Here is a 24,204-nt window from a genome sequence, read left to right as displayed (position 1 = left end):
GATTCTGTTTGACGAGGCCCCTGGGGGGTTGGGTAGGATACAGTGACGAGTGCAAAGACACTGCAAACAAGTTCTGAGGGAGGTCCTGTGTCAAATGTGCTACCTTTTGCTAGACTCAGGTGTTCTCTCAAAACGGCAACGGAGACCAGAAAGACAGAGGGCCACAATGACAAGCGCTTGTCTGAGGGGGGTCATGAGATAGGAGCAAGCTCAGCTTTTAAGAGTACAAAGAACATCAGTCATAAACGATGAATAATGCAGCTGGTGCTGGACAAAGTTTAAACTTTCGAGAGCGCACGTGTTTAACCTCCTGCATTCGAATGCGCAAACAAATGGAATATGCTTTGAAATTCTACGTGTTCAACTGTACGCATATCTCAGCGTACATGTACAAAAATGAACTATACTTTGGTGCCAAGGGTGAGCTTCAACATCACAGTGCTAAAAGGTTCTTCAGGAAAACCACCGCAGCCCAGAGGTCAGTCGGGCCCTCACACGAGTGACGAGGTTGCCGAGTGGTTAAGGCGATGGACTGCTAATCCATTGTGCTCTGCACGCGTGGGTTCGAATCCCATCCTCGTCGTTCCTTCCTGTGATTGTTCATATGCTCTGCACATTTGGTGCACTTTCCTTATGTGACACTTTCACCTCATGCAGTGCGATTCAAAACGGTCGATGATCCGAATAAGGTGTGTTAAATAATGGAAGCACGCAATGCATTAAGGACACGAGACCTATTCTTCAACAACACGATAAGCTTCAAAAGAAGATGGCAAGAATTGCCAAGGCTGACTCTATTTCAAGTCATCCTGGCGGGGTATTGGGTAAAGTTTTCAACCAGCAATGATCGCGCCTCGGATGAGCCTCATAGGCTACAATATTGCCTCTGCGAAAGAATGGTGGCAAGGGTCGCGACCTTTCACCTGGAGCCATGTGGACGTGGAACGACAGGGTGGTAAATAGCTCCAAACTGCGTGGTGTGTCTACGAAAACCAGTAGGCAGTATGTACGAGAAGCCTTATTCGCTGCTCTCTCTTTACTTAAAGAGGAGTGTGTGTTGCTTTCCCGAACCCCTGGGGGAAGAGAGTTATGGGTATCTTGGCAACAAAGGGGTGGAGTCGTAAAGCTCGTGGTCCGGGTCAGGATAGATTCTGTTTGACGAGGCCCCTGGGGGGTTGGGTAGGATACAGTGACGAGTGCAAAGACACTGCAAACAAGTTCTGAGGGAGGTCCTGTGTCAAATGTGCTACCTTTTGCTAGACTCAGGTGTTCTCTCAAAACGGCAACGGAGACCAGAACGACAGAGGGCCACAATGACAAGCGCTTGTCTGAGGGGGGTCATGAGATAGGAGCAAGCTCAGCTTTTAAGAGTACAAAGAACATCAGTCATAAACGATGAAAAATGCAACAGGTGCTGGACAAAGTTTAAACTTTCGAGAGCGCACGTGTTTAACCTCCTGCATTCGAATGCGCAAACAAATGGAATATGCTTTGAAATTCTACGTGTTCAACTGTACGCATATCTCAGCGTACATGTACAAAAATGAACTATACTTTGGTGCCAAGGGTGAGCTTCAACATCACAGTGCTAAAAGGTTCTTCAGGAAAACCACCGCAGCCCAGAGGTCAGTCGGGCCCTCACACGAGTGACGAGGTTGCCGAGTGGTTAAGGCAATGGACTGCTAATCCATTGTGCTCTGCACGCGTGGGTTCGAATCCCATCCTCGTCGTTCCTTCCTGTGATTGTTCATATGCTCTGCACATTTGGTGCACTTTCCTTATGTGACACTTTCACCTCATGCAGTGCGATTCAAAACGGTCGATGATCCGAATAAGGTGTGTTAAATAATGGAAGCACGCAATGCATTAAGGACACGAGACCTATTCTTCAACAACACGATAAGCTTCAAAAGAAGATGGCAAGAATTGCCAAGGCTGACTCTATTTCAAGTCATCCTGGCGGGGTATTGGGTAAAGTTTTCAACCAGCAATGATCGCGCCTCGGATGAGCCTCATAGGCTACAATATTGCCTCTGCGAAAGAATGGTGGCAAGGGTCGCGACCTTTCACCTGGAGCCATGTGGACGTGGAACGACAGGGTGGTAAATAGCTCCAAACTGCGTGGTGTGTCTACGAAAACCAGTAGGCAGTATGTACGAGAAGCCTTATTCGCTGCTCTCTCTTTACTTAAAGAGGAGTGTGTGTTGCTTTCCCGAACCCCTGGGGGAAGAGAGTTATGGGTATCTTGGCAACAAAGGGGTGGAGTCGTAAAGCTCGTGGTCTGGGTCAGGATAGATTCTGTTTGACGAGGCCCCTGGGGGGTTGGGTAGGATACAGTGACGAGTGCAAAGACACTGCAAACAAGTTCTGAGGGAGGTCCTGTGTCAAATGTGCTACCTTTTGCTAGACTCAGGTGTTCTCTCAAAACGGCAACGGAGACCAGAACGACAGAGGGCCACAATGACAAGCGCTTGTCTGAGGGGGGTCATGAGATAGGAGCAAGCTCAGCTTTTAAGAGTACAAAGAACATCAGTCATAAACGATGAAAAATGCAGCAGGTGCTGGGCAAAGTTCAAACTTTCGAGAGCGCACGTGTTTAACCTCCTGCATTCGAATGCGCAAACAAATGGAATATGCTTTGAAATTCTACGTGTTCAACTGTACGCATATCTCAGCGTACATGTACAAAAATGAACTATACTTTGGTGCCAAGGGTGAGCTTCAACATCACAGTGCTAAAAGGTTCTTCAGGAAAACCACGACAGGCCAGAGGTCAGTCGGGCCCTCACACGAGTGACGAGGTGGCCGAGTGGTTAAGGCGATGGACTGCTAATCCTTTGTGCTCTGCACGCGTGGGTTCGAATCCCATCCTCGTCGGTCCTTGCTGTGATTGTTCATCTGCTTTGCACATTTGGTGCACTTTCCTTATGTGACACTTTAACCTCATGCAGTGCGATTCAAAACGGTCGATGATCCGAATCAGGTGTGTTAAATAATGGAAGCACGCAATGCATTAAGGACAAAAGACCTATTCTTCAACAACACGATAAGCTTCAAAAGAAGCTGGCAAAATATGCCAAGGCTGACTCTATTTCAAGTCATCCTGGCGGGGTATTGGGTAAAGTTTTCAACCAGCAATGATCGCGCCTCGGATGAGCCTCATAGGCTACAATATTGCCTCTGCGAAAGAATGGTGGCAAGGGTCGCGACCTTTCACCTGGAGCCATGTGGACGTGGAACGACAGGGTGGTAAATAGCTCCAAACTGCGTGGTGTGTCTACGAAAACCAGTAGGCAGTATGTACGAGAAGCCTTATTCGCTGCTCTCTCTTTACTTAAAGAGGAGTGTGTGTTGCTTTCCCGAACCCCTGGGGGAAGAGAGTTATGGGTATCTTGGCAACAAAGGGGTGGAGTCGTAAAGCTCGTGGTATGGGTCAGGATAGATTCTGTTTGACGAGGCCCCTGGGGGGTTGGGTAGGATACAGTGACGAGTGCAAAGACACTGCAAACAAGTTCTGAGGGAGGTCCTGTGTCAAATGTGCTACCTTTTGCTAGACTCAGGTGTTCTCTCAAAACGGCAACGGAGACCAGAACGACAGAGGGCCACAATGACAAGCGCTTGTCTGAGGGGGTCATGAGATAGGAGCAAGCTCAGCTTTTAAGAGTACAAAGAACATCAGTCATAAACGATGAAAAATGCATCAGGTGCTGGGCAAAGTTCAAACTTTCGAGAGCGCACGTGTTTAACCTCCTGCATTCGAATGCGCAAACAAATGGAATATGCTTTGAAATTCTACGTGTTCAACTGTACGCATATCTCAGCGTACATGTACAAAAATGAACTATACTTTGGTGCCAAGGGTGAGCTTCAACATCACAGTGCTAAAAGGTTCTTCAGGAAAACCACCACAGGCCAGAGGTCAGTCGGGCCCTCACACGAGTGACGAGGTGGCCGAGTGGTTAAGGCGATGGACTGCTAATCCTTTGTGCTCTGCACGCGTGGGTTCGAATCCCATCCTCGTCGGTCCTTGCTGTGATTGTTCATCTGCTTTGCACATTTGGTGCCCTTTCCTTATGTGACACTTTAACCTCATGCAGTGCGATTCAAAACGGTCGATGATCCGAATCAGGTGTGTTAAATAATGGAAGCACGCAATGCATTAAGGACACAAGACCTATTCTTCAACAACACGATAAGCTTCAAAAGAAGCTGGCAAAATATGCCAAGGCTGACTCTATTTCAAGTCATCCTGGCGGGGTATTGGGTAAAGTTTTCAACCAGAATGATCGCGCCTCGGATGAGCCTCATAGGCTACAATATTGCCTCTGCGAAAGAATGGTGGCAAGGGTCGCGACCTTTCACCTGGAGCCATGTGGATGTGGAACGACAGGGTGGTAAATAGCTCCAAACTGCGTGGTGTGTCTACGAAAACCAGTAGGCAGTATGTACGAGAAGCCTTATTCGCTGCTCTCTCTTTACTTAAAGAGGAGTGTGTGTTGCTTTCCCGAACCCCTGGGGGAAGAGAGTTATGGGTATCTTGGCAACAAAGGGGTGGAGTCGTAAAGCTCGTGGTCTGGGTCAGGATAGATTCTGTTTGACGAGGCCCCTGGGGGGTTGGGTAGGATACAGTGACGAGTGCAAAGACACTGCAAACAAGTTCTGAGGGAGGTCCTGTGTCAAATGTGCTACCTTTTGCTAGACTCAGGTGTTCTCTCAAAACGGCAACGGAGACCAGAACGACAGAGGGCCACAATGACAAGCGCTTGTCTGAGGGGGGTCATGAGATAGGAGCAAGCTCAGCTTTTAAGAGTACAAAGAACATCAGTCATAAACGATGAAAAATGCAGCAGGTGCTGGGCAAAGTTCAAACTTTCGAGAGCGCACGTGTTTAACCTCCTGCATTCGAATGCGCAAACAAATGGAATATGCTTTGAAATTCTACGTGTTCAACTGTACGCATATCTCAGCGTACATGTACAAAAATGAACTATACTTTGGTGCCAAGGGTGAGCTTCAACATCACAGTGCTAAAAGGTTCTTCAGGAAAACCACCACAGGCCAGAGGTCAGTCGGGCCCTCACACGAGTGACGAGGTGGCCGAGTGGTTAAGGCGATGGACTGCTAATCCTTTGTGCTCTGCACGCGTGGGTTCGAATCCCATCCTCGTCGGTCCTTGCTGTGATTGTTCATCTGCTTTGCACATTTGGTGCCCTTTCCTTATGTGACACTTTAACCTCATGCAGTGCGATTCAAAACGGTCGATGATCCGAATCAGGTGTGTTAAATAATGGAAGCACGCAATGCATTAAGGACACAAGACCTATTCTTCAACAACACGATAAGCTTCAAAAGAAGAAGGCAAAAATTGCCAAGGCTGACTCTATTTCAAGTCATCCTGGCAGGGTTTTGGGTAAAGTTTTCAACCAGCAATGATCGCGCCTCGGATGAGCCTCATAGGCTACAATATTGCCTCTGCGAAAGAATGGTGGCAAGGGTCGCGACCTTTCACCTGGAGCCATGTGGACGAGGAACGACAGGCTGGTAAATAGCTCCAAACTGCGTGGTGTGTCTACGAAAACTAGTAGGCAGTATGTACGAGAAGCCTTATTCGCTGCTCTCTCTTTACTTTAAAAGGAGAGTGTGTGTCTTTTTTCGAACCACTGGGGGAAGAGAGTTATGGGTATCTTGGCAACAAAGGGGTGGAGTCGTAAAGCTTGTGGTCTGGGTCAGGATAGATTCTGTTTGACGAGGCCCCTGGGGGGTTGGGTAGGATACAGTGACGAGTGCAAAGACACTGCAAACAAGTTCTGAGGGAGGTCCTGTGTCAAATGTGCTACCTTTTGCTAGACTCAGGTGTTCTCTCAAAACGGCAACGGAGACCAGAACGACAGAGGGCCACAATGACAAGCGCTTGTCTGAGGGGGGTCATGAGATAGGAGCAAGCTCAGCTTTTAAGAGTACAAAGAACATCAGTCATAAACGATGAAAAATGCAGCAGGTGCTGGGCAAAGTTCAAACTTTCGAGAGCGCACGTGTTTAACCTCCTGCATTCGAATGCGCAAACAAATGGAATATGCTTTGAAATTCTACGTGTTCAACTGTACGCATATCTCAGCGTACATGTACAAAAATGAACTATACTTTGGTGCCAAGGGTGAGCTTCAACATCACAGTGCTAAAAGGTTCTTCAGGAAAACCACCACAGGCCAGAGGTCAGTCGGGCCCTCACACGAGTGACGAGGTGGCCGAGTGGTTAAGGCGATGGACTGCTAATCCTTTGTGCTCTGCACGCGTGGGTTCGAATCCCATCCTCGTCGGTCCTTGCTGTGATTGTTCATCTGCTTTGCACATTTGGTGCCCTTTCCTTATGTGACACTTTAACCTCATGCAGTGCGATTCAAAACGGTCGATGATCCGAATCAGGTGTGTTAAATAATGGAAGCACGCAATGCATTAAGGACACAAGACCTATTCTTCAACAACACGATAAGCTTCAAAAGAAGCTGGCAAAATATGCCAAGGCTGACTCTATTTCAAGTCATCCTGGCGGGGTATTGGGTAAAGTTTTCAACCAGAATGATCGCGCCTCGGATGAGCCTCATAGGCTACAATATTGCCTCTGCGAAAGAATGGTGGCAAGGGTCGCGACCTTTCACCTGGAGCCATGTGGATGTGGAACGACAGGGTGGTAAATAGCTCCAAACTGCGTGGTGTGTCTACGAAAACCAGTAGGCAGTATGTACGAGAAGCCTTATTCGCTGCTCTCTCTTTACTTAAAGAGGAGTGTGTGTTGCTTTCCCGAACCCCTGGGGGAAGAGAGTTATGGGTATCTTGGCAACAAAGGGGTGGAGTCGTAAAGCTCGTGGTCTGGGTCAGGATAGATTCTGTTTGACGAGGCCCCTGGGGGGTTGGGTAGGATACAGTGACGAGTGCAAAGACACTGCAAACAAGTTCTGAGGGAGGTCCTGTGTCAAATGTGCTACCTTTTGCTAGACTCAGGTGTTCTCTCAAAACGGCAACGGAGACCAGAACGACAGAGGGCCACAATGACAAGCGCTTGTCTGAGGGGGGTCATGAGATAGGAGCAAGCTCAGCTTTTAAGAGTACAAAGAACATCAGTCATAAACGATGAAAAATGCAGCAGGTGCTGGGCAAAGTTCAAACTTTCGAGAGCGCACGTGTTTAACCTCCTGCATTCGAATGCGCAAACAAATGGAATATGCTTTGAAATTCTACGTGTTCAACTGTACGCATATCTCAGCGTACATGTACAAAAATGAACTATACTTTGGTGCCAAGGGTGAGCTTCAACATCACAGTGCTAAAAGGTTCTTCAGGAAAACCACCACAGGCCAGAGGTCAGTCGGGCCCTCACACGAGTGACGAGGTGGCCGAGTGGTTAAGGCGATGGACTGCTAATCCTTTGTGCTCTGCACGCGTGGGTTCGAATCCCATCCTCGTCGGTCCTTGCTGTGATTGTTCATCTGCTTTGCACATTTGGTGCCCTTTCCTTATGTGACACTTTAACCTCATGCAGTGCGATTCAAAACGGTCGATGATCCGAATCAGGTGTGTTAAATAATGGAAGCACGCAATGCATTAAGGACACAAGACCTATTCTTCAACAACACGATAAGCTTCAAAAGAAGCTGGCAAAATATGCCAAGGCTGACTCTATTTCAAGTCATCCTGGCGGGGTATTGGGTAAAGTTTTCAACCAGAATGATCGCGCCTCGGATGAGCCTCATAGGCTACAATATTGCCTCTGCGAAAGAATGGTGGCAAGGGTCGCGACCTTTCACCTGGAGCCATGTGGATGTGGAACGACAGGGTGGTAAATAGCTCCAAACTGCGTGGTGTGTCTACGAAAACCAGTAGGCAGTATGTACGAGAAGCCTTATTCGCTGCTCTCTCTTTACTTAAAGAGGAGTGTGTGTTGCTTTCCCGAACCCCTGGGGGAAGAGAGTTATGGGTATCTTGGCAACAAAGGGGTGGAGTCGTAAAGCTCGTGGTCTGGGTCAGGATAGATTCTGTTTGACGAGGCCCCTGGGGGGTTGGGTAGGATACAGTGACGAGTGCAAAGACACTGCAAACAAGTTCTGAGGGAGGTCCTGTGTCAAATGTGCTACCTTTTGCTAGACTCAGGTGTTCTCTCAAAATGGCAACGGAGACCAGAACGACAGAGGGCCACAATGACAAGCGCTTGTCTGAGGGGGGTCATGAGATAGGAGCAAGCTCAGCTTTTAAGAGTACAAAGAACATCAGTCATAAACGATGAAAAATGCAACAGGTGCTGGACAAAGTTTAAACTTTCGAGAGCGCACGTGTTTAACCTCCTGCATTCGAATGCGCAAACAAATGGAATATGCTTTGAAATTCTACGTGTTCAACTGTACGCATATCTCAGCGTACATGTACAAAAATGAACTATACTTTGGTGCCAAGGGTGAGCTCCAACATCACAGTGCTAAAAGGTTCTTCAGGAAAACCACCACAGCCCAGAGGTCAGTCGGGCCCTCACACGAGTGACGAGGTGGCCGAGTGGTTAAGGCGATGGACTGCTAATCCATTGTGCTCTGCACGCGTGGGTTCGAATCCCATCCTCGTCGTTCCTTCCTGTGATTGTTCATATGCTCTGCACATTTGGTGCACTTTCCTTATGTGACACGTTCACCTCATGCAGTGCGATTCATAACGGTCGATGATCCGAATCAGGTGTGTTAAATAATGGAAGCACGCAATGCATTAAGGACACGAGACCTATTCTTCAACAACACGATAAGCTTCAAAAGAAGAAGGCGAAAATTGCCACGGCTGACTCTATTTCAAGTCATCCTGGCGGGGTATTGGGTAAAGTTTTCAACCAGCAATGATCGCGCCTCGGATGAGCCTCATAGGCTACAATATTGCCTCTGCGAAAGAATGGTGGCAAGGGTCGCGACCTTTCACCTGGAGCCATGTGGACGTGGAACGACAGGCTGGTAAATAGCTCCAAACTGCGTGGTGTGTCTACGAAAACCAGTAGGCAGTATGTACGAGAAGCCTTATTCGCTGCTCTTTCTTTACTTTAAAAGGAGAGTGTGTGTCTTTTTTCGAACCACTGGGGGAAGAGAGTTATGGGTATCTTGGCAACAAAGGGGTGGAGTCGTAAAGCTCGTGGTCTGGGTCAGGATAGATTCTGTTTGACGAGGCCCCTGGGGGGTTGGGTAGGATACAGTGACGAGTGCAAAGACACTGCAAACAAGTTCTGAGGGAGGTCCTGTGTCAAATGTGCTACCTTTTGCTAGACTCAGGTGTTCTCTCAAAACGGCAACGGAGACCAGAACGACAGAGGGCCACAATGACAAGCGCTTGTCTGAGGGGGGTCATGAGATAGGAGCAAGCTCAGCTTTTAAGAGTACAAAGAACATCAGTCATAAACGATGAAAAATGCAACAGGTGCTGGAGAAAGTTTAAACTTTCGAGAGCGCACGTGTTTAACCTCCTGCATTCGAATGCGCAAACAAATGGAATATGCTTTGAAATTCTACGTGTTCAACTGTACGCATATCTCAGCGTACATGTACAAAAATGAACTATACTTTGGTGCCAAGGGTGAGCTCCAACATCACAGTGCTAAAAGGTTCTTCAGGAAAACCACCACAGCCCAGAGGTCAGTCGGGCCCTCACACGAGTGACGAGGTGGCCGAGTGGTTAAGGCGATGGACTGCTAATCCATTGTGCTCTGCACGCGTGGGTTCGAATCCCATCCTCGTCGTTCCTTCCTGTGATTGTTCATATGCTCTGCACATTTGGTGCACTTTCCTTATGTGACACGTTCACCTCATGCAGTGCGATTCATAACGGTCGATGATCCGAATCAGGTGTGTTAAATAATGGAAGCACGCAATGCATTAAGGACACGAGACCTATTCTTCACCTCATGCAGTGCGATTCATAACGGTCGATGATCCGAATCAGGTGTGTTAAATAATGGAAGCACGCAATGCATTAAAGACACGAGACCTATTCTTCACCTCATGCAGTGCGATTCATAACGGTCGATGATCCGAATCAGGTGTGTTAAATAATGGAATTATTCTTCAACAACACGATAAGCTTCAAAAGAAGAAGGCAAAAATTGCCAAGGCTGACTCTATTTCAAGTCATCCTGGCGGGGTATTGGGTAAAGTTTTCAACCAGCAATGATCGCGCCTCGGATGAGCCTCATAGGCTACAATATTGCCTCTGCGAAAGAATGGTGGCAAGGGTCGCGACCTTTCACCTGGAGCCATGTGGACTTGGAATGACAGGCTGGTAAATAGCTCCAAACTGATTGGTGTGTCTACGAAAACCAGTAGGCAGTATGTACGAGAAGCCTTATTCGCTGCTCTCTCTTTACTTTAAAAGGAGAGTGTGTGTCTTTTTTCGAACCACTGGGGGAAGAGAGTTATGGGTATCTTGGCAACAAAGGGGTGGAGTCGTAAAGCTCGTGGTCTGGGTCAGGATAGATTCTGTTTGACGAGGCCCCTGGGGGGTTGGGTAGGATACAGTGACGAGTGCAAAGACACTGCAAACAAGTTCTGAGGGAGGTCCTGTGTCAAATGTGCTACCTTTTGCTAGACTCAGGTGTTCTCTCAAAACGGCAACGGAGACCAGAACGACAGAGGGCCACAATGACAAGCGCTTGTCTGAGGGGGGTCATGAGATAGGAGCAAGCTCAGCTTTTAAGAGTACAAAGAACATCAGTCATAAACGATGAAAAATGCAACAGGTGCTGGAGAAAGTTTAAACTTTCGAGAGCGCACGTGTTTAACCTCCTGCATTCGAATGCGCAAACAAATGGAATATGCTTTGAAATTCTACGTGTTCAACTGTACGCATATCTCAGCGTACATGTACAAAAATGAACTATACTTTGGTGCCAAGGGTGAGCTTCAACATCACAGTGCTAAAAGACTCTTCAGGAAAACCACCGCAGCCCAGAGGTCAGTCGGGCCCTCACACGAGTGATGAGGTGGCCGAGTGGTTAAGGTGATGGACTGCTAATCCATTGTGCTCTGCACGCGTGGGTTCGAATCCCATCCTCGTTGTTCCTTCCTGTGATTGTTCATATGCTCTGCACATTTGGTGCACTTTCCTTATGTGACACGTTCACCTCATGCAGTGCGATTCATAATGGTCGATGATCCGAATCAGGTGTGTTAAATAATGGAAGCACACAATGCATTAAGGACACGAGACCTATTCTTCAACAACACGATAAGCTTCAAAAGAAGAAGGCAAAAATTGCCAAGGCTGACTCTATTTCAAGTCATCCTGGCGGGGTATTGGGTAAAGTTTTCAACCAGCAATGATCGCGCCTCGGATGAGCCTCATAGGCTACAATATTGCCTCTGCGAAAGAATGGTGGCAAGGGTCGCGACCTTTCACCTGGAGCCATGTGGACGTGGAACGACAGGCTGGTAAATAGCTCCAAACTGCGTGGTGTGTCTACGAAAACCAGTAGGCAGTATGTACGAGAAGCCTTATTCGCTGCTCTCTCTTTACTTTAAAAGGAGAGTGTGTGTCTTTTTTCGAACCACTGGGGGAAGAGAGTTATGGTTATCTTGGCAACAAAGGGGTGGAGTCGTAAAGCTCGTGGTCTGGGTCAGGATAGATTCTGTTTGACGAGGCCCCTGGGGGGTTGGGTAGGATACAGTGACGAGTGCAAAGGCACTGCAAACAAGTTCTGAGGGAGGTCCTGTGTCAAATGTGCTACCTTTTGCTAGACTCAGGTGTTCTCTCAAAACGGCAACGGAGACCAGAACGACAGAGGGCCACAATGACAAGCGCTTGTCGGTGGGGGGTCATGAGATAGGAGCAAGCTCAGCTTTTAAGAGTACAAAGAACATCAGTCATAAACGATGAAAAATGCAACAGGTGCTGGACAAAGTTTAAACTTTCGAGAGCGCACGTGTTTAACCTCCTGCATTCGAATGCGCAAACAAATGGAATATGCTTTGAAATTCTACGTGTTCAACTGTACGCATATCTCAGCGTACATGTACAAAAATGGACTATACTTTGGTGCCAAGGGTGAGCTCCAACATCACAGTGCTACAAGGTTCTTCAGGAAAACCACCACAGCCCAGAGGTCAGTCGGGCCCTCACACGAGTGACGAGGTGGCCGAGTGGTTAAGGCGATGGACGGCTAATCCATTGTGCTCTGCACGTGTGGGTTCGAATCCCATCCTCGTCGTTCCTTCCTGTGATTGTTCATATGCTCTGCACATTTGGTGCACTTTCCTTATGTGACACGTTCACCTCATGCAGTGCGATTCATAACGGTCGATGATCCGAATCAGGTGTGTTAAATAATGGAAGCACGCAATGCATTAAGGACACGAGACCTATTCTTCAACAACACGATAAGCTTCAAAAGAAGAAGGCAAAAATTGCCAAGGCTGACTCTATTTCAAGTCATCCTGGCGGGGTATTGGGTAAAGTTTTCAACCAGCAATGATCGCGCCTCGGATGAGCCTCATAGGCTACAATATTGCCTCTGCGAAAGAATGGTGGCAAGGGTCGCGACCTTTCACCTGGAGCCATGTGGACGTGGAACGACAGGCTGGTAAATAGCTCCAAACTGCGTGGTGTGTCTACGAAAACCAGTAGGCAGTATGTAGGAGAAGCCTTATTCGCTGCTCTCTCTTTACTTAAAGAGGAGTGTGTGTTGCTTTCCCGAACCCCTGGGGGAAGAGAGTTATGGGTATCTTGGCAACAAAGGGGTGGAGTCGTAAAGCTCGTGGTCTGGGTCAGGATAGATTCTGTTTGACGAGGCCCCTGGGGGGTTGGGTAGGATACAGTGACGAGTGCAAAGACACTGCAAACAAGTTCTGAGGGAGGTCCTGTGTCAAATGTGCTACCTTTTGCTAGACTCAGGTGTTCTCTCAAAACGGCAACGGAGACCAGAACGACAGAGGGCCACAATGACAAGCGCTTGTCTGAGGGGGGTCATGAGATAGGAGCAAGCTCAGCTTTTAAGAGTACAAAGAACATCAGTCATAAACGATGAAAAATGCAACAGGTGCTGGACAAAGCCTTTCGCTTTTGCCTTTAAACTTTCGAGAGCGCACGTGTTTAACCTCCTGCATTCGAATGCGCAAACAAATGGAATATGCTTTGAAATTCTACGTGTTCAACTGTACGCATATCTCAGCGTACATGTACAAAAATGAACTATACTTTGGTGTCAAGGGTGAGCTTCAACGTCACAGTGCTAAAAGGTTCTTCAGGAAAACCACCGCAGCCCAGAGGTCAGTCAGGCACTCACACGAGTGACGAGGTGGCCGAGTGGTTAAGGCGATGGACTGCTAATCCATTGTGCTCTGCACGCGTGGGTTTGAATCCCATCCTCGTCGGTCCTTGCTGTGATTGTTCATCTGTGCACATTTTGTGCACTTTCCTTATGTGACACGTTCACCTCATGCAGTGCGATTCAAAACGGTCGATGATCCGAATCAGGTGTGTTAAATAATGGAAGCACGCAATGCATTAAGGACACGAGACCTATTCTTCAACAACACGATAAGCTTCAAAAGAAGCTGGCAAAAATTGCCAAGGATGACTCTATTTCAAGTCATCCTGGCGGGGTATTGGGTAAAGTTTTCAACCAGCAATGATCGCGCCTCAGATGAGCCTCATAGGCTACAATATTGCCTCTGCGAAAGAATGGTGGCAAGGGTCGCGACCTTTCACCTGGAGCCATGTGGACGTGGAACGACAGGGTGGTAAATAGCTCCAAACTGCGTTGGGTGTCTACGAAAACCAGTAGGCAGTATGTACGAGAAGCCTTATTCGCTGCTCTCTCTTTACTTAAAGAGGAGTGTGTGTTGCTTTTTCCGAACCCCTGGGGGAAGAGAGTTATGGGTATCTTGGCAACAAAGGGGTGGAGTCGTAAAGCTCGTGGTCTGGGTCAGGATAGATTCTGTTTGACGAGGCCCCTGGGGGGTTGGGTAGGATACAGTGACGAGTGCAAAGACACTGCAAACAAGTTCTGAGGGAGGTCCTGTGTCAAATGTGCTACCTTTTGCTAGACTCAGGTGTTCTCTCAAAACGGCAACGGAGACCAGAACGACAGAGGGCCACAATGACAAGCGCTTGTCTGAGGGGGGTCATGAGATAGGAGCAAGCTCAGCTTTTAAGAGTACAAAGAACATCAGTCATAAACGATGAAAAATGCAACAGGTGCTGGAGAAAGTTTAAACTTTCGAGAGCGCACGTGTTTAACCTCCTGCATTCGAATGCGCAAACAAATGGAATATGCTTTGAAATTCTACGTGTTCAACTGTACGCATATCTCAGCGTACATGTACAAAAATGAACTATACTTTGGTGCCAAGGGTGAGCTTCAACATCACAGTGCTAAAAGACTCTTCAGGAAAACCACCGCAGCCCAGAGGTCAGTCGGGCCCTCACACGAGTGATGAGGTGGCCGAGTGGTTAAGGTGATGGACTGCTAATCCATTGTGCTCTGCACGCGTGGGTTCGAATCCCATCCTCGTTGTTCCTTCCTGTGATTGTTCATATGCTCTGCACATTTGGTGCACTTTCCTTATGTGACACGTTCACCTCATGCAGTGCGATTCATAATGGTCGATGATCCGAATCAGGTGTGTTAAATAATGGAAGCACACAATGCATTAAGGACACGAGACCTATTCTTCAACAACACGATAAGCTTCAAAAGAAGAAGGCAAAAATTGCCAAGGCTGACTCTATTTCAAGTCATCCTGGCGGGGTATTGGGTAAAGTTTTCAACCAGCAATGATCGCGCCTCGGATGAGCCTCATAGGCTACAATATTGCCTCTGCGAAAGAATGGTGGCAAGGGTCGCGACCTTTCACCTGGAGCCATGTGGACGTGGAACGACAGGCTGGTAAATAGCTCAAAACTGCGTGGTGTGTCTACGAAAACCAGTAGGCAGTATGTACGAGAAGCCTTATTCGCTGCTCTCTCTTTACTTTAAAAGGAGAGTGTGTGTCTTTTTTCGAACCACTGGGGGAAGAGAGTTATGGGTATCTTGGCAACAAAGGGGTGGAGTCGTAAAGCTCGTGGTCTGGGTCAGGATAGATTCTGTTTGACGAGGCCCCTGGGGGGTTGGGTAGGATACAGTGACGAGTGCAAAGGCACTGCAAACAAGTTCTGAGGGAGGTCCTGTGTCAAATGTGCTACCTTTTGCTAGACTCAGGTGTTCTCTCAAAACGGCAACGGAGACCAGAACGACAGAGGGCCACAATGACAAGCGCTTGTCGGTGGGGGGTCATGAGATAGGAGCAAGCTCAGCTTTTAAGAGTACAAAGAACATCAGTCATAAACGATGAAAAATGCAACAGGTGCTGGACAAAGTTTAAACTTTCGAGAGCGCACGTGTTTAACCTCCTGCATTCGAATGCGCAAACAAATGGAATATGCTTTGAAATTCTATGTGTTCAACTGTACGCATATCTCAGCGTACATGTACAAAAATGGACTATACTTTGGTGCCAAGGGTGAGCTCCAACATCACAGTGCTACAAGGTTCTTCAGGAAAACCACCACAGCCCAGAGGTCAGTCGGGCCCTCACACGAGTGACGAGGTGGCCGAGTGGTTAAGGCGATGGACGGCTAATCCATTGTGCTCTGCACGCGTGGGTTCGAATCCCATCCTCGTCGTTCCTTCCTGTGATTGTTCATATGCTCTGCACATTTGGTGCACTTTCCTTATGTGACACGTTCACCTCATGCAGTGCGATTCATAACGGTCGATGATCCGAATCAGGTGTGTTAAATAATGGAAGCACGCAATGCATTAAGGACACGAGACCTATTCTTCAACAACACGATAAGCTTCAAAAGAAGAAGGCAAAAATTGCCAAGGCTGACTCTATTTCAAGTCATCCTGGCGGGGTATTGGGTAAAGTTTTCAACCAGCAATGATCGCGCCTCGGATGAGCCTCATAGGCTACAATATTGCCTCTGCGAAAGAATGGTGGCAAGGGTCGCGACCTTTCACCTGGAGCCATGTGGACGTGGAATGACAGGCTGGTAAATAGCTCCAAACTGCGTGGTGTGTCTACGAAAACCAGTAGGCAGTATGTACGAGAAGCCTTATTCGCTGCTCTCTCTTTACTTTAAAAGGAGAGTGTGTGTCTTTTTTCGAACCACTGGGGGAAGAGAGTTATGGGTATCTTGGCAACAAAGAGGTGGAGTCGTAAAGCTCGTGGTCTGGGTCAGGATAGATTCTGTTTGACGAGGCCCCTGGGGGGTTGGGTAGGATACAGTGACGAGTGCAAAGACACTGCAAACAAGTTCTGAGGGAGGTCCTGTGTCAAATGTGCTACCTTTTGCTAGACTCAGGTGTTCTCTCAAAACGGCAACGGAGACCAGAACGACAGAGGGCCACAATGACAAGCGCTTGTCTGAGGGGGGTCATGAGATAGGAGCAAGCTCAGCTTTTAAGAGTACAAAGAACATCAGTCATAAACGATGAAAAATGCAACAGGTGCTGGACAAAGCCTTTCGCTTTTGCCTTTAAACTTTCGAGAGCGCACGTGTTTAACCTCCTGCATTCGAATGCGCAAACAAATGGAATATGCTTTGAAATTCTACGTGTTCAACTGTACGCATATCTCAGCGTACATGTACAAAAATGGACTATACTTTGGTGCCAAGGGTGAGCTCCAACATCACAGTGCTACAAGGTTCTTCAGGAAAACCACCACAGCCCAGAGGTCAGTCGGGCCCTCACACGAGTGACGAGGTGGCCGAGTGGTTAAGGCGATGGACGGCTAATCCATTGTGCTCTGCACGCGTGGGTTCGAATCCCATCCTCGTCGTTCCTTCCTGTGATTGTTCATATGCTCTGCACATTTGGTGCACTTTCCTTATGTGACACGTTCACCTCATGCAGTGCGATTCATAACGGTCGATGATCCGAATCAGGTGTGTTAAATAATGGAAGCACGCAATGCATTAAGGACACGAGACCTATTCTTCAACAACACGATAAGCTTCAAAAGAAGAAGGCAAAAATTGCCAAGGCTGACTCTATTTCAAGTCATCCTGGCGGGGTATTGGGTAAAGTTTTCAACCAGCAATGATCGCGCCTCGGATGAGCCTCATAGGCTACAATATTGCCTCTGCGAAAGAATGGTGGCAAGGGTCGCGACCTTTCACCTGGAGCCATGTGGACATGGAACGACAGGCTGGTAAATAGCTCCAAACTGCGTGGTGTGTCTACGAAAACCAGTAGGCAGTATGTACGAGAAGCCTTATTCGCTGCTCTCTCTTTACTTAAAGAGGAGTGTGTGTTGCTTTCCCGAACCCCTGGGGGAAGAGAGTTATGGGTATCTTGGCAACAAAGGGGTGGAGTCGTAAAGCTCGTGGTCTGGGTCAGGATAGATTCTGTTTGACGAGGCCCCTGGGGGGTTGGGTAGGATACAGTGACGAGTGCAAAGACACTGCAAACAAGTTCTGAGGGAGGTCCTGTGTCAAATGTGCTACCTTTTGCTAGACTCAGGTGTTCTCTCAAAACGGCAACGGAGACCAGAACGACAGAGGGCCACAATGACAAGCGCTTGTCTGAGGGGGGTCATGAGATAGGAGCAAGCTCAGCTTTTAAGAGTACAAAGAACATCAGTCATAAACGATGAAAAATGCAACAGGTGCTGGACAAAGCCTTTCGCTTTTGCCTTTAAACTTTCGAGAGCGCACGTGTTTAACCTCCTGCATTCGAATGCGCAAACAAATGGAATATGCTTTGAAATTCTACGTGTTCAACTGTACGCATATCTCAGCGTACATGTTCAAAAATGAACTATACTTTGGTGCCAAGGGTGAGCTCCAACATCACAGTGCTAAAAGGTTCTTCAGGAAAACCACCACAGCCCAGAGGTCAGTCGGGCCTTCACACGAGTGATGAGGTGGCCGAGTGGTTAAGGCGATGGACTGCTAATCCATTGTGCTCTGCACGCGTGGGTTCGAATCCCATCCTCGTCGTTCCTTCCTGTGATTGTTCATATGCTCTGCACATTTGGTGCACTTTCCTTATGTGACACGTTCACCTCATGCAGTGCGATTCATAATGGTCGATGATCCGAATCAGGTGTGTTAAATAATGGAAGCACGCAATGCATTAAGGACACGAGACCTATTCTTCAACAACACGATAAGCTTCAAAAGAAGAAGGCAAAAATTGCCAAGGCTGACTCTATTTCAAGTCATCCTGGCGGGGTATTGGGTAAAGTTTTCAACCAGCAATGATCGCGCCTCGGATGAGCCTCATAGGCTACAATATTGCCTCTGCGAAAGAATGGTGGCAAGGGTCGCGACCTTTCACCTGGAGCCATGTGGACGTGGAACGACAGGCTGGTAAATAGCTCCAAACTGCGTGGTGTGTCTACGAAAACCAGTAGGCAGTATGTACGAGAAGCCTTATTCGCTGCTCTCTCTTTACTTTAAAAGGAGAGTGTGTGTCTTTTTTCGAACCACTGGGGGAAGAGAATTATGGGTATCTTGGCAACAAAGAGGTGGAGTCGTAAAGCTCGTGGTCTGGGTCAGGATAGATTCTGTTTGACGAGGCCCCTGGGGGGTTGGGTAGGATACAGTGACGAGTGCAAAGACACTGCAAACAAGTTCTGAGGGAGGTCCTGTGTCAAATGTGCTACCTTTTGCTAGACTCAGGTGTTCTCTCAAAACGGCAACGGAGACCAGAACGACAGAGGGCCACAATGACAAGCGCTTGTCTGAGGGGGGTCATGAGATAGGAGCAAGCTCAGCTTTTAAGAGTACAAAGAACATCAGTCATAAACGATGAAAAATGCAACAGGTGCTGGACAAAGCCTTTCGCTTTTGCCTTTAAACTTTCGAGAGCGCACGTGTTTAACCTCCTGCATTCGAATGCGCAAACAAATGGAATATGCTTTGAAATTCTACGTGTTCAACTGTACGCATATCTCAGCGTACATGTACAAAAATGAACTATACTTTGGTGTCAAGGGTGAGCTTCAACGTCACAGTGCTAAAAGGTTCTTCAGGAAAACCACCGCAGCCCAGAGGTCAGTCAGGCACTCACATGAGTGACGAGGTGGCCGAGTGGTTAAGGCGATGGACTGCTAATCCATTGTGCTCTGCACGTGTGGGTTCGAATCCCATCCTCGTCGGTCCTTGCTGTGATTGTTCATCTGTGCACATTTTGTGCACTTTCCTTATGTGACACGTTCACCTCATGCAGTGCGATTCAAAACGGTCGATGATCCGAATCAGGGGTCTCATTTATAAAACTATGCGTAGGATCTTTACTAAAAGTTTACGTGCGCCCAAAAGCCAAAAATGGCGTACGCCAAAAAATATTCCGATTTATAAAACCGTGCGTACGCACACCTGTAAGCAATGTTCCCTTTATAAATCACAGATCACCCGCAGATGTGCGTACGTGAACCAGCCTCATATCCAGCCCTGTACACGCCCATTTTTAACCATAAATAGTCAATGCAAATCACCTCATGATTGCTGATCAGCATGTAAATGAGAGTGGAATCCCATATATACCTGGAAAACTGGCATGCGACCCGCCAATTAATTAATCCAAGAAAGTGAAAACGTGCATTTCTGTTAGCCTAATTTTAATAATGGCGACAGGTGAGAAAAGAGGAAAAAAACGTAATTTCTCAGATACTGAGATTGAAACACTTGTAGGGGAGGTGGAGGCTCGGAAAACTGTGTTATTTGGTGGCCACAGCAGTGGGGTCACTAATAAAAAGAAGCAGTGCGAGTGGCAAAGTATTGCTTCTGCCGTCAATTGTGTCAGTGGGACAGAACGGACAGTTGCAGAATTAAAGAAAAAATGGTCCGACCTGAAGGTATACAAATTTTTTTTTTACCAACATATTACATTTGTGTTTTATTAGGCTATATACCTATATAAATAGAAATATTGATTTTCAAAAAGTTTTATTTACATGTGCTTACAGTATGCAAAATATGTGAAATAAAGATTCTCATTCATTCAAGGTGGAGGCAAAGAGAAAACTGTCCTCCCACCGCCAGAGCGTGGCTGCAACTGGTGGGGGCCCATGTACAGCTGATCTCACATCAGTGGACAGCAAAATCGCGGCTATAATTGGGGAGGTCAGCGTGTGTGGTATTGTGTCGGAAAAGGAGGGAGACACTGACGTGACTGAAACCACAGAGGAGCAAGGTTAAACCGATTTTTAATCATTAACGCTGTACATTTGAGTGTGTGGGGTGATAAATGGATAAATGTTGCCAATTGTTTGTCCTCCAGTCCTTCCGGAGTCTGAAGCTGTAAATGAACAGGAGGTTCAGGGTGAGGGGTTCTCAGATGCAGATGCACAGCGTCCGGCTCAAAGCAGTGCCCCTTCTGCGTCTGGCACGTCCAAAAGTGGTCGGGTACTCACTGACGCAGTCCTGCAGTTACAGCGAGAGACAATAAACGCTGTCAACAGGGTTGCAGATGAGCTACGGCAGATGAGAGAAGTGATGCAAGAAATTGCACAATCATTAAAAGATGCAGTTAAAACATGAACCTTGAGTTTTGTCTTTCTTTACAAACGCCGCATGACATCCTCACGGATTCTTGCACCTCGTTGATATCCCTCTTGTCGGCCAGGGGGCTGTGGTTCGGGGTCGTAATGCTGGGGTAGAGGGAGATCAGGAGGGAGAGGAATACCGTTTCTCAGTGCTATATTGTGCAAAACACCACACGCCCTGACAATCTTGCACACTTTTGCTGGATGGTATAAAAGTCTGCCACCCGAGGCATCCAGAGCACGCCATCTGCATTTCAGGATGCCGATGGCACGCTCCACAACTGCGCGGGCACGAGAGTGGACCTCGTTATAATGAGTTTCCTCTGCGCTCTGCGGGTTTAAAAATGGGGTGAGGAGCCAGCGTCTCAGGGGGTAGCCACTGTCGCCTGCAGGTTATAATTATATTAAAAACAAAATTGTTACAGTTTCTACTTTTTAATATTGTTAAACTCACCAAGAAGCCAGCCATCACGTACTGCGCCTGCATTTAGTCTGTTCCCTACACTGCTATGTGTCAAGATAAAGGAATCATGTGTTGAACCAGGCCAGCGTGCCACAATGTTTGTGAGGGTCATGTTGGAGTCACATATGATTTGCACATTAATAGAATGCACATGCTTTCTATTAACATAAGCAAATTCATTTTCAGATGGTGCCCTTATAGCAACATGAGTGCAGTCAATTGCGCCGATTACATTTGGGAAACCAGACATTGCTGCAAATTGCGTTTTAATTTCGGCCTGTTCTCGCACAGTGTAGGGGAACCTGATGTATCGACTAACCATATTAAGTATACCATTTAAAACGACAGATATTATGGCACTCAGGGACGGCTGTGATATACCAGACCTATAGGGTGAGATGATAGATTCCAATAGAATTATTTCATATACAAAAAGGTCTTAGAGACAAATTTGAGGATTACTTATAGTTTTTTTATATTATTAATTTACCTGTCTGCCAATTCCCGCTGGAAACAGCCGGTTGCCAAGAACCCCAGAGTGGTGAGGACTTGTATTTGGACTGGGATGGCATGGTTCCGGCGTGTTGCCCTCTCTAATACTGGACCCAATTCAGCACATAGATCCAAGAGCACAGCTCTAGGGAATCTAAATCGGCTTATTAGCCAGTCATCATCATGGGCCAGGAAATCATCATGGTCCCTGAAAACTCGTTCTCTCCTTATTCTGCCATTAGCGTAATCCTCCAACAGTGCCAGGAGTGCCATCATGAAGCATTACATACCCGGGTCACCGGAGAATTTATATGTTTCTAGCAAATAGACTGATCGTTAACACCTTGACAAAATCACTTAATTAATTTGTGGGCGAAAATTTAAGACGAAAATGTTATAGTGAACACATGCTTCTTGACGGTTTTGTAATGAACACCGTAATAGTTAGGACCGATGATGAGTAGCGATTGTGCTTCATGACTGTATTTGCAGACTTTGACATTTTATGATATAGGCTATGTACATTAAGGAAAATATTTCCTTTTTACACTGTGTTCTGCAGTTCTCTAATAAAAGGGTATTTCATGCTATTCTGTAGGCTATCACATGTATCGCGCCATGTCCTCCTGTGCTCCCGTTGTGGACAATGTGACTGTAAGGCAGCGCTGATTATTATTTTATTTTACTTTTAATACATTTTGAATTACGTTTGGATTTTACTAGATGTATATAGCCTAAAACAATCGGCACAAATAACACTGTTGGATTTAATCTTCATGATAATGTGGATATAACGTATGAAATGGAGTGAAAATTAAATGTCATTCATTCTTATAATCGTTCTTCTCACATTTATTTTCTACAATCTAACTTCAGTTCACGACCTCACCATCGGTGTCGCCAATTCCCTTTGTCTCCAGAATGTGCGTACGCACGGCTCAAAGTTTGCTTAAAGGTGCGCACATTCTCCCGTCAAGTTTGTTTTTTATAGATCACAACCTTTGCGTGGGAACTGGCGTACGTACGTTTCCAGCCCCGTTTTGTGCGTACGCACGCTTTATAAATGAGGCCCCAGGTGTGTTAAATAATGGAAGCACGCAATGCATTAAGGACACGAGACCTATTCTTCAACAACACGATAAGCTTCAAAAGAAGCTGGCAAAAATTGCCAAGGATGACTCTATTTCAAGTCATCCTGGCGGGGTATTGGTTAAAGTTTTCAACCAGCAATGATCGCGCCTCAGATGAGCCTCATAGGCTACAATATTGCCTCTGCGAAAGAATGGTGGCAAGGGTCGCGACCTTTCACCTGGAGCCATGTGGACGTGGAACGACAGGGTGGTAAATAGCTCCAAACTGCGTTGGGTGTCTACGAAAACCAGTAGGCAGTATGTACGAGAAGCCTTATTCGCTGCTCTCTCTTTACTTAAAGAGGAGTGTGTGTTGCTTTCCCGAACCCCTGGGGGAAGAGAGTTATGGGTATCTTGGCAACAAAGGGGTGGAGTCGTAAAGCTCGTGGTCTGGGTCAGGATAGATTCTGTTTGACGAGGCCCCTGGGGGGTTGGGTAGGATACAGTGACGAGTGCAAAGACACTGCAAACAAGTTCTGAGGGAGGGCCTGTGTCAAATGTGCTACCTTTTGCTAGACTCAGGTGTTCTCTCAAAACGGCAATGGAGACCAGAACGACAGAGGGCCACAATGACAAGCGCTTGTCTGAGGGGGGTCATGAGATAGGAGCAAGCTCAGCTTTTAAGAGTACAAAGAACATCAGTCATAAACGATGAAAAATGCAACAGGTGCTGGACAAAGTTTAAACTTTCGAGAGCGCACGTGTTTAACCTCCTGCATTCGAATGCGCAAACAAATGGAATATGCTTTGAAATTCTACGTGTTCAACTGTACGCATATCTCAGCATACATGTACAAAAATGAACTATACTTTGGTGCCAAGGGTGAGCTCCAACATCACAGTGCTAAAAGGTTCTTCAGGAAAACCACCACAGCCCAGAGGTCAGTCGGGCCCTCACACGAGTGACGAGGTGGCCGAGTGGTTAAGGCGATGGACTGCTAATCCATTGTGCTCTGCACGCGTGGGTTCGAATCCCATCCTCGTCGTTCCTTCCTGTGATTGTTCATATGCTCTGCACATTTGGTGCACTTTCCTTATGTGACACGTTCACCTCATGCAGTGCGATTCATAACGGTCGATGATCCGAATCAGGTGTGTTAAATAATGGAAGCACGCAATGCATTAAGGACACGAGACCTATTCTTCAACAACACGATAAGCTTCAAAAGAAGCTGGCAAAAATTGCCTAGGCTGACTCTATTTCAAGTCATCCTGGCGGGGTATTGGGTAAAGTTTTCAACCAGCAATGATCGCGCCTCGGATGAGCCTCATAGGCTACAATATTGCCTCTGCGAAAGAATGGTGGCAAGGGTCGCGACCTTTCACCTGGATCCATGTGGACGTGGAACGACAGGGTGGTAAATAGCTCCAAACTGCGTGGTGTGTCTACGAAAACCAGTAGGCAGTATGTGCGAGAAGCCTTATTCGCTGCTCTCTCTTTACTTAAAGAGGAGTGTGTGTTGCTTTCCCGAACCCCTGGGGGAAGAGAGTTATGGGTATCTTGGCAACAAAGGGGTGGAGTCGTAAAGCTCGCGGTCTGGGTCAGGATAGATTCTGTTTGACGAGG

At 47.2% G+C, this 24,204-nt stretch overlaps 36 non-coding genes across 36 annotated transcripts; 18 read left to right on the top strand and 18 right to left on the bottom strand.

Moving 5' to 3' along the window:
• The first annotated feature begins 501 nt into the window (after positions 1–501).
• Positions 502–583, top strand: trnas-gcu (transfer RNA serine (anticodon GCU)). Its single transcript has one exon. It is a non-coding gene; the product is annotated as a tRNA-Ser (tRNA).
• A 174-nt stretch (positions 584–757) lies between these two features.
• LOC132137086 (U4 spliceosomal RNA) lies at positions 758–898 on the bottom strand. Its single transcript, XR_009431724.1, has one exon. It is a non-coding gene; the product is annotated as a U4 spliceosomal RNA (small nuclear RNA).
• Positions 899–1,648: 750 nt separating this feature from the next.
• trnas-gcu (transfer RNA serine (anticodon GCU)) lies at positions 1,649–1,730 on the top strand. The gene has a single exon. It is a non-coding gene; the product is annotated as a tRNA-Ser (tRNA).
• Positions 1,731–1,904: 174 nt separating this feature from the next.
• Positions 1,905–2,045, bottom strand: LOC132137085 (U4 spliceosomal RNA). The gene has a single exon (XR_009431723.1). It is a non-coding gene; the product is annotated as a U4 spliceosomal RNA (small nuclear RNA).
• A 750-nt stretch (positions 2,046–2,795) lies between these two features.
• On the top strand, positions 2,796–2,877 carry trnas-gcu (transfer RNA serine (anticodon GCU)). Its single transcript has one exon. It is a non-coding gene; the product is annotated as a tRNA-Ser (tRNA).
• Positions 2,878–3,051: 174 nt separating this feature from the next.
• On the bottom strand, positions 3,052–3,192 carry LOC132137168 (U4 spliceosomal RNA). Its single transcript, XR_009431805.1, has one exon. It is a non-coding gene; the product is annotated as a U4 spliceosomal RNA (small nuclear RNA).
• Positions 3,193–3,941: 749 nt separating this feature from the next.
• On the top strand, positions 3,942–4,023 carry trnas-gcu (transfer RNA serine (anticodon GCU)). Its single transcript has one exon. It is a non-coding gene; the product is annotated as a tRNA-Ser (tRNA).
• Positions 4,024–4,197: 174 nt separating this feature from the next.
• On the bottom strand, positions 4,198–4,337 carry LOC132137195 (U4 spliceosomal RNA). Its single transcript, XR_009431832.1, has one exon. It is a non-coding gene; the product is annotated as a U4 spliceosomal RNA (small nuclear RNA).
• A 750-nt stretch (positions 4,338–5,087) lies between these two features.
• On the top strand, positions 5,088–5,169 carry trnas-gcu (transfer RNA serine (anticodon GCU)). The gene has a single exon. It is a non-coding gene; the product is annotated as a tRNA-Ser (tRNA).
• A 174-nt stretch (positions 5,170–5,343) lies between these two features.
• On the bottom strand, positions 5,344–5,484 carry LOC132137091 (U4 spliceosomal RNA). Its single transcript, XR_009431729.1, has one exon. It is a non-coding gene; the product is annotated as a U4 spliceosomal RNA (small nuclear RNA).
• A 751-nt stretch (positions 5,485–6,235) lies between these two features.
• Positions 6,236–6,317, top strand: trnas-gcu (transfer RNA serine (anticodon GCU)). The gene has a single exon. It is a non-coding gene; the product is annotated as a tRNA-Ser (tRNA).
• Positions 6,318–6,491: 174 nt separating this feature from the next.
• LOC132137194 (U4 spliceosomal RNA) lies at positions 6,492–6,631 on the bottom strand. Its single transcript, XR_009431831.1, has one exon. It is a non-coding gene; the product is annotated as a U4 spliceosomal RNA (small nuclear RNA).
• A 750-nt stretch (positions 6,632–7,381) lies between these two features.
• trnas-gcu (transfer RNA serine (anticodon GCU)) lies at positions 7,382–7,463 on the top strand. The gene has a single exon. It is a non-coding gene; the product is annotated as a tRNA-Ser (tRNA).
• Positions 7,464–7,637: 174 nt separating this feature from the next.
• Positions 7,638–7,777, bottom strand: LOC132137192 (U4 spliceosomal RNA). The gene has a single exon (XR_009431829.1). It is a non-coding gene; the product is annotated as a U4 spliceosomal RNA (small nuclear RNA).
• A 750-nt stretch (positions 7,778–8,527) lies between these two features.
• Positions 8,528–8,609, top strand: trnas-gcu (transfer RNA serine (anticodon GCU)). The gene has a single exon. It is a non-coding gene; the product is annotated as a tRNA-Ser (tRNA).
• A 174-nt stretch (positions 8,610–8,783) lies between these two features.
• Positions 8,784–8,924, bottom strand: LOC132137150 (U4 spliceosomal RNA). The gene has a single exon (XR_009431787.1). It is a non-coding gene; the product is annotated as a U4 spliceosomal RNA (small nuclear RNA).
• Positions 8,925–9,675: 751 nt separating this feature from the next.
• Positions 9,676–9,757, top strand: trnas-gcu (transfer RNA serine (anticodon GCU)). The gene has a single exon. It is a non-coding gene; the product is annotated as a tRNA-Ser (tRNA).
• A 341-nt stretch (positions 9,758–10,098) lies between these two features.
• Positions 10,099–10,239, bottom strand: LOC132137044 (U4 spliceosomal RNA). Its single transcript, XR_009431683.1, has one exon. It is a non-coding gene; the product is annotated as a U4 spliceosomal RNA (small nuclear RNA).
• Positions 10,240–10,990: 751 nt separating this feature from the next.
• Positions 10,991–11,072, top strand: trnas-gcu (transfer RNA serine (anticodon GCU)). Its single transcript has one exon. It is a non-coding gene; the product is annotated as a tRNA-Ser (tRNA).
• Positions 11,073–11,246: 174 nt separating this feature from the next.
• Positions 11,247–11,387, bottom strand: LOC132137043 (U4 spliceosomal RNA). The gene has a single exon (XR_009431682.1). It is a non-coding gene; the product is annotated as a U4 spliceosomal RNA (small nuclear RNA).
• A 751-nt stretch (positions 11,388–12,138) lies between these two features.
• trnas-gcu (transfer RNA serine (anticodon GCU)) lies at positions 12,139–12,220 on the top strand. Its single transcript has one exon. It is a non-coding gene; the product is annotated as a tRNA-Ser (tRNA).
• A 174-nt stretch (positions 12,221–12,394) lies between these two features.
• Positions 12,395–12,535, bottom strand: LOC132137042 (U4 spliceosomal RNA). Its single transcript, XR_009431681.1, has one exon. It is a non-coding gene; the product is annotated as a U4 spliceosomal RNA (small nuclear RNA).
• A 765-nt stretch (positions 12,536–13,300) lies between these two features.
• Positions 13,301–13,382, top strand: trnas-gcu (transfer RNA serine (anticodon GCU)). Its single transcript has one exon. It is a non-coding gene; the product is annotated as a tRNA-Ser (tRNA).
• Positions 13,383–13,553: 171 nt separating this feature from the next.
• Positions 13,554–13,694, bottom strand: LOC132137014 (U4 spliceosomal RNA). Its single transcript, XR_009431654.1, has one exon. It is a non-coding gene; the product is annotated as a U4 spliceosomal RNA (small nuclear RNA).
• Positions 13,695–14,445: 751 nt separating this feature from the next.
• On the top strand, positions 14,446–14,527 carry trnas-gcu (transfer RNA serine (anticodon GCU)). Its single transcript has one exon. It is a non-coding gene; the product is annotated as a tRNA-Ser (tRNA).
• Positions 14,528–14,701: 174 nt separating this feature from the next.
• On the bottom strand, positions 14,702–14,842 carry LOC132137041 (U4 spliceosomal RNA). The gene has a single exon (XR_009431680.1). It is a non-coding gene; the product is annotated as a U4 spliceosomal RNA (small nuclear RNA).
• Positions 14,843–15,593: 751 nt separating this feature from the next.
• Positions 15,594–15,675, top strand: trnas-gcu (transfer RNA serine (anticodon GCU)). Its single transcript has one exon. It is a non-coding gene; the product is annotated as a tRNA-Ser (tRNA).
• A 174-nt stretch (positions 15,676–15,849) lies between these two features.
• LOC132137040 (U4 spliceosomal RNA) lies at positions 15,850–15,990 on the bottom strand. Its single transcript, XR_009431679.1, has one exon. It is a non-coding gene; the product is annotated as a U4 spliceosomal RNA (small nuclear RNA).
• A 766-nt stretch (positions 15,991–16,756) lies between these two features.
• Positions 16,757–16,838, top strand: trnas-gcu (transfer RNA serine (anticodon GCU)). The gene has a single exon. It is a non-coding gene; the product is annotated as a tRNA-Ser (tRNA).
• A 174-nt stretch (positions 16,839–17,012) lies between these two features.
• Positions 17,013–17,153, bottom strand: LOC132137039 (U4 spliceosomal RNA). Its single transcript, XR_009431678.1, has one exon. It is a non-coding gene; the product is annotated as a U4 spliceosomal RNA (small nuclear RNA).
• Positions 17,154–17,918: 765 nt separating this feature from the next.
• Positions 17,919–18,000, top strand: trnas-gcu (transfer RNA serine (anticodon GCU)). Its single transcript has one exon. It is a non-coding gene; the product is annotated as a tRNA-Ser (tRNA).
• A 174-nt stretch (positions 18,001–18,174) lies between these two features.
• On the bottom strand, positions 18,175–18,315 carry LOC132137038 (U4 spliceosomal RNA). Its single transcript, XR_009431677.1, has one exon. It is a non-coding gene; the product is annotated as a U4 spliceosomal RNA (small nuclear RNA).
• A 766-nt stretch (positions 18,316–19,081) lies between these two features.
• On the top strand, positions 19,082–19,163 carry trnas-gcu (transfer RNA serine (anticodon GCU)). Its single transcript has one exon. It is a non-coding gene; the product is annotated as a tRNA-Ser (tRNA).
• A 3,487-nt stretch (positions 19,164–22,650) lies between these two features.
• LOC132137068 (U4 spliceosomal RNA) lies at positions 22,651–22,791 on the bottom strand. Its single transcript, XR_009431707.1, has one exon. It is a non-coding gene; the product is annotated as a U4 spliceosomal RNA (small nuclear RNA).
• A 750-nt stretch (positions 22,792–23,541) lies between these two features.
• Positions 23,542–23,623, top strand: trnas-gcu (transfer RNA serine (anticodon GCU)). Its single transcript has one exon. It is a non-coding gene; the product is annotated as a tRNA-Ser (tRNA).
• A 174-nt stretch (positions 23,624–23,797) lies between these two features.
• Positions 23,798–23,938, bottom strand: LOC132137008 (U4 spliceosomal RNA). The gene has a single exon (XR_009431648.1). It is a non-coding gene; the product is annotated as a U4 spliceosomal RNA (small nuclear RNA).
• Between the last annotated feature and the right edge of the window lie 266 nt (positions 23,939–24,204).

Source organism: Carassius carassius, unplaced genomic scaffold, assembly GCF_963082965.1.
Source record: "Carassius carassius unplaced genomic scaffold, fCarCar2.1 SCAFFOLD_68, whole genome shotgun sequence".
Classification (NCBI taxonomy): domain Eukaryota; kingdom Metazoa; phylum Chordata; class Actinopteri; order Cypriniformes; family Cyprinidae; genus Carassius; species Carassius carassius.
This window is presented reverse-complemented; position numbering and strand designations above follow the sequence as displayed.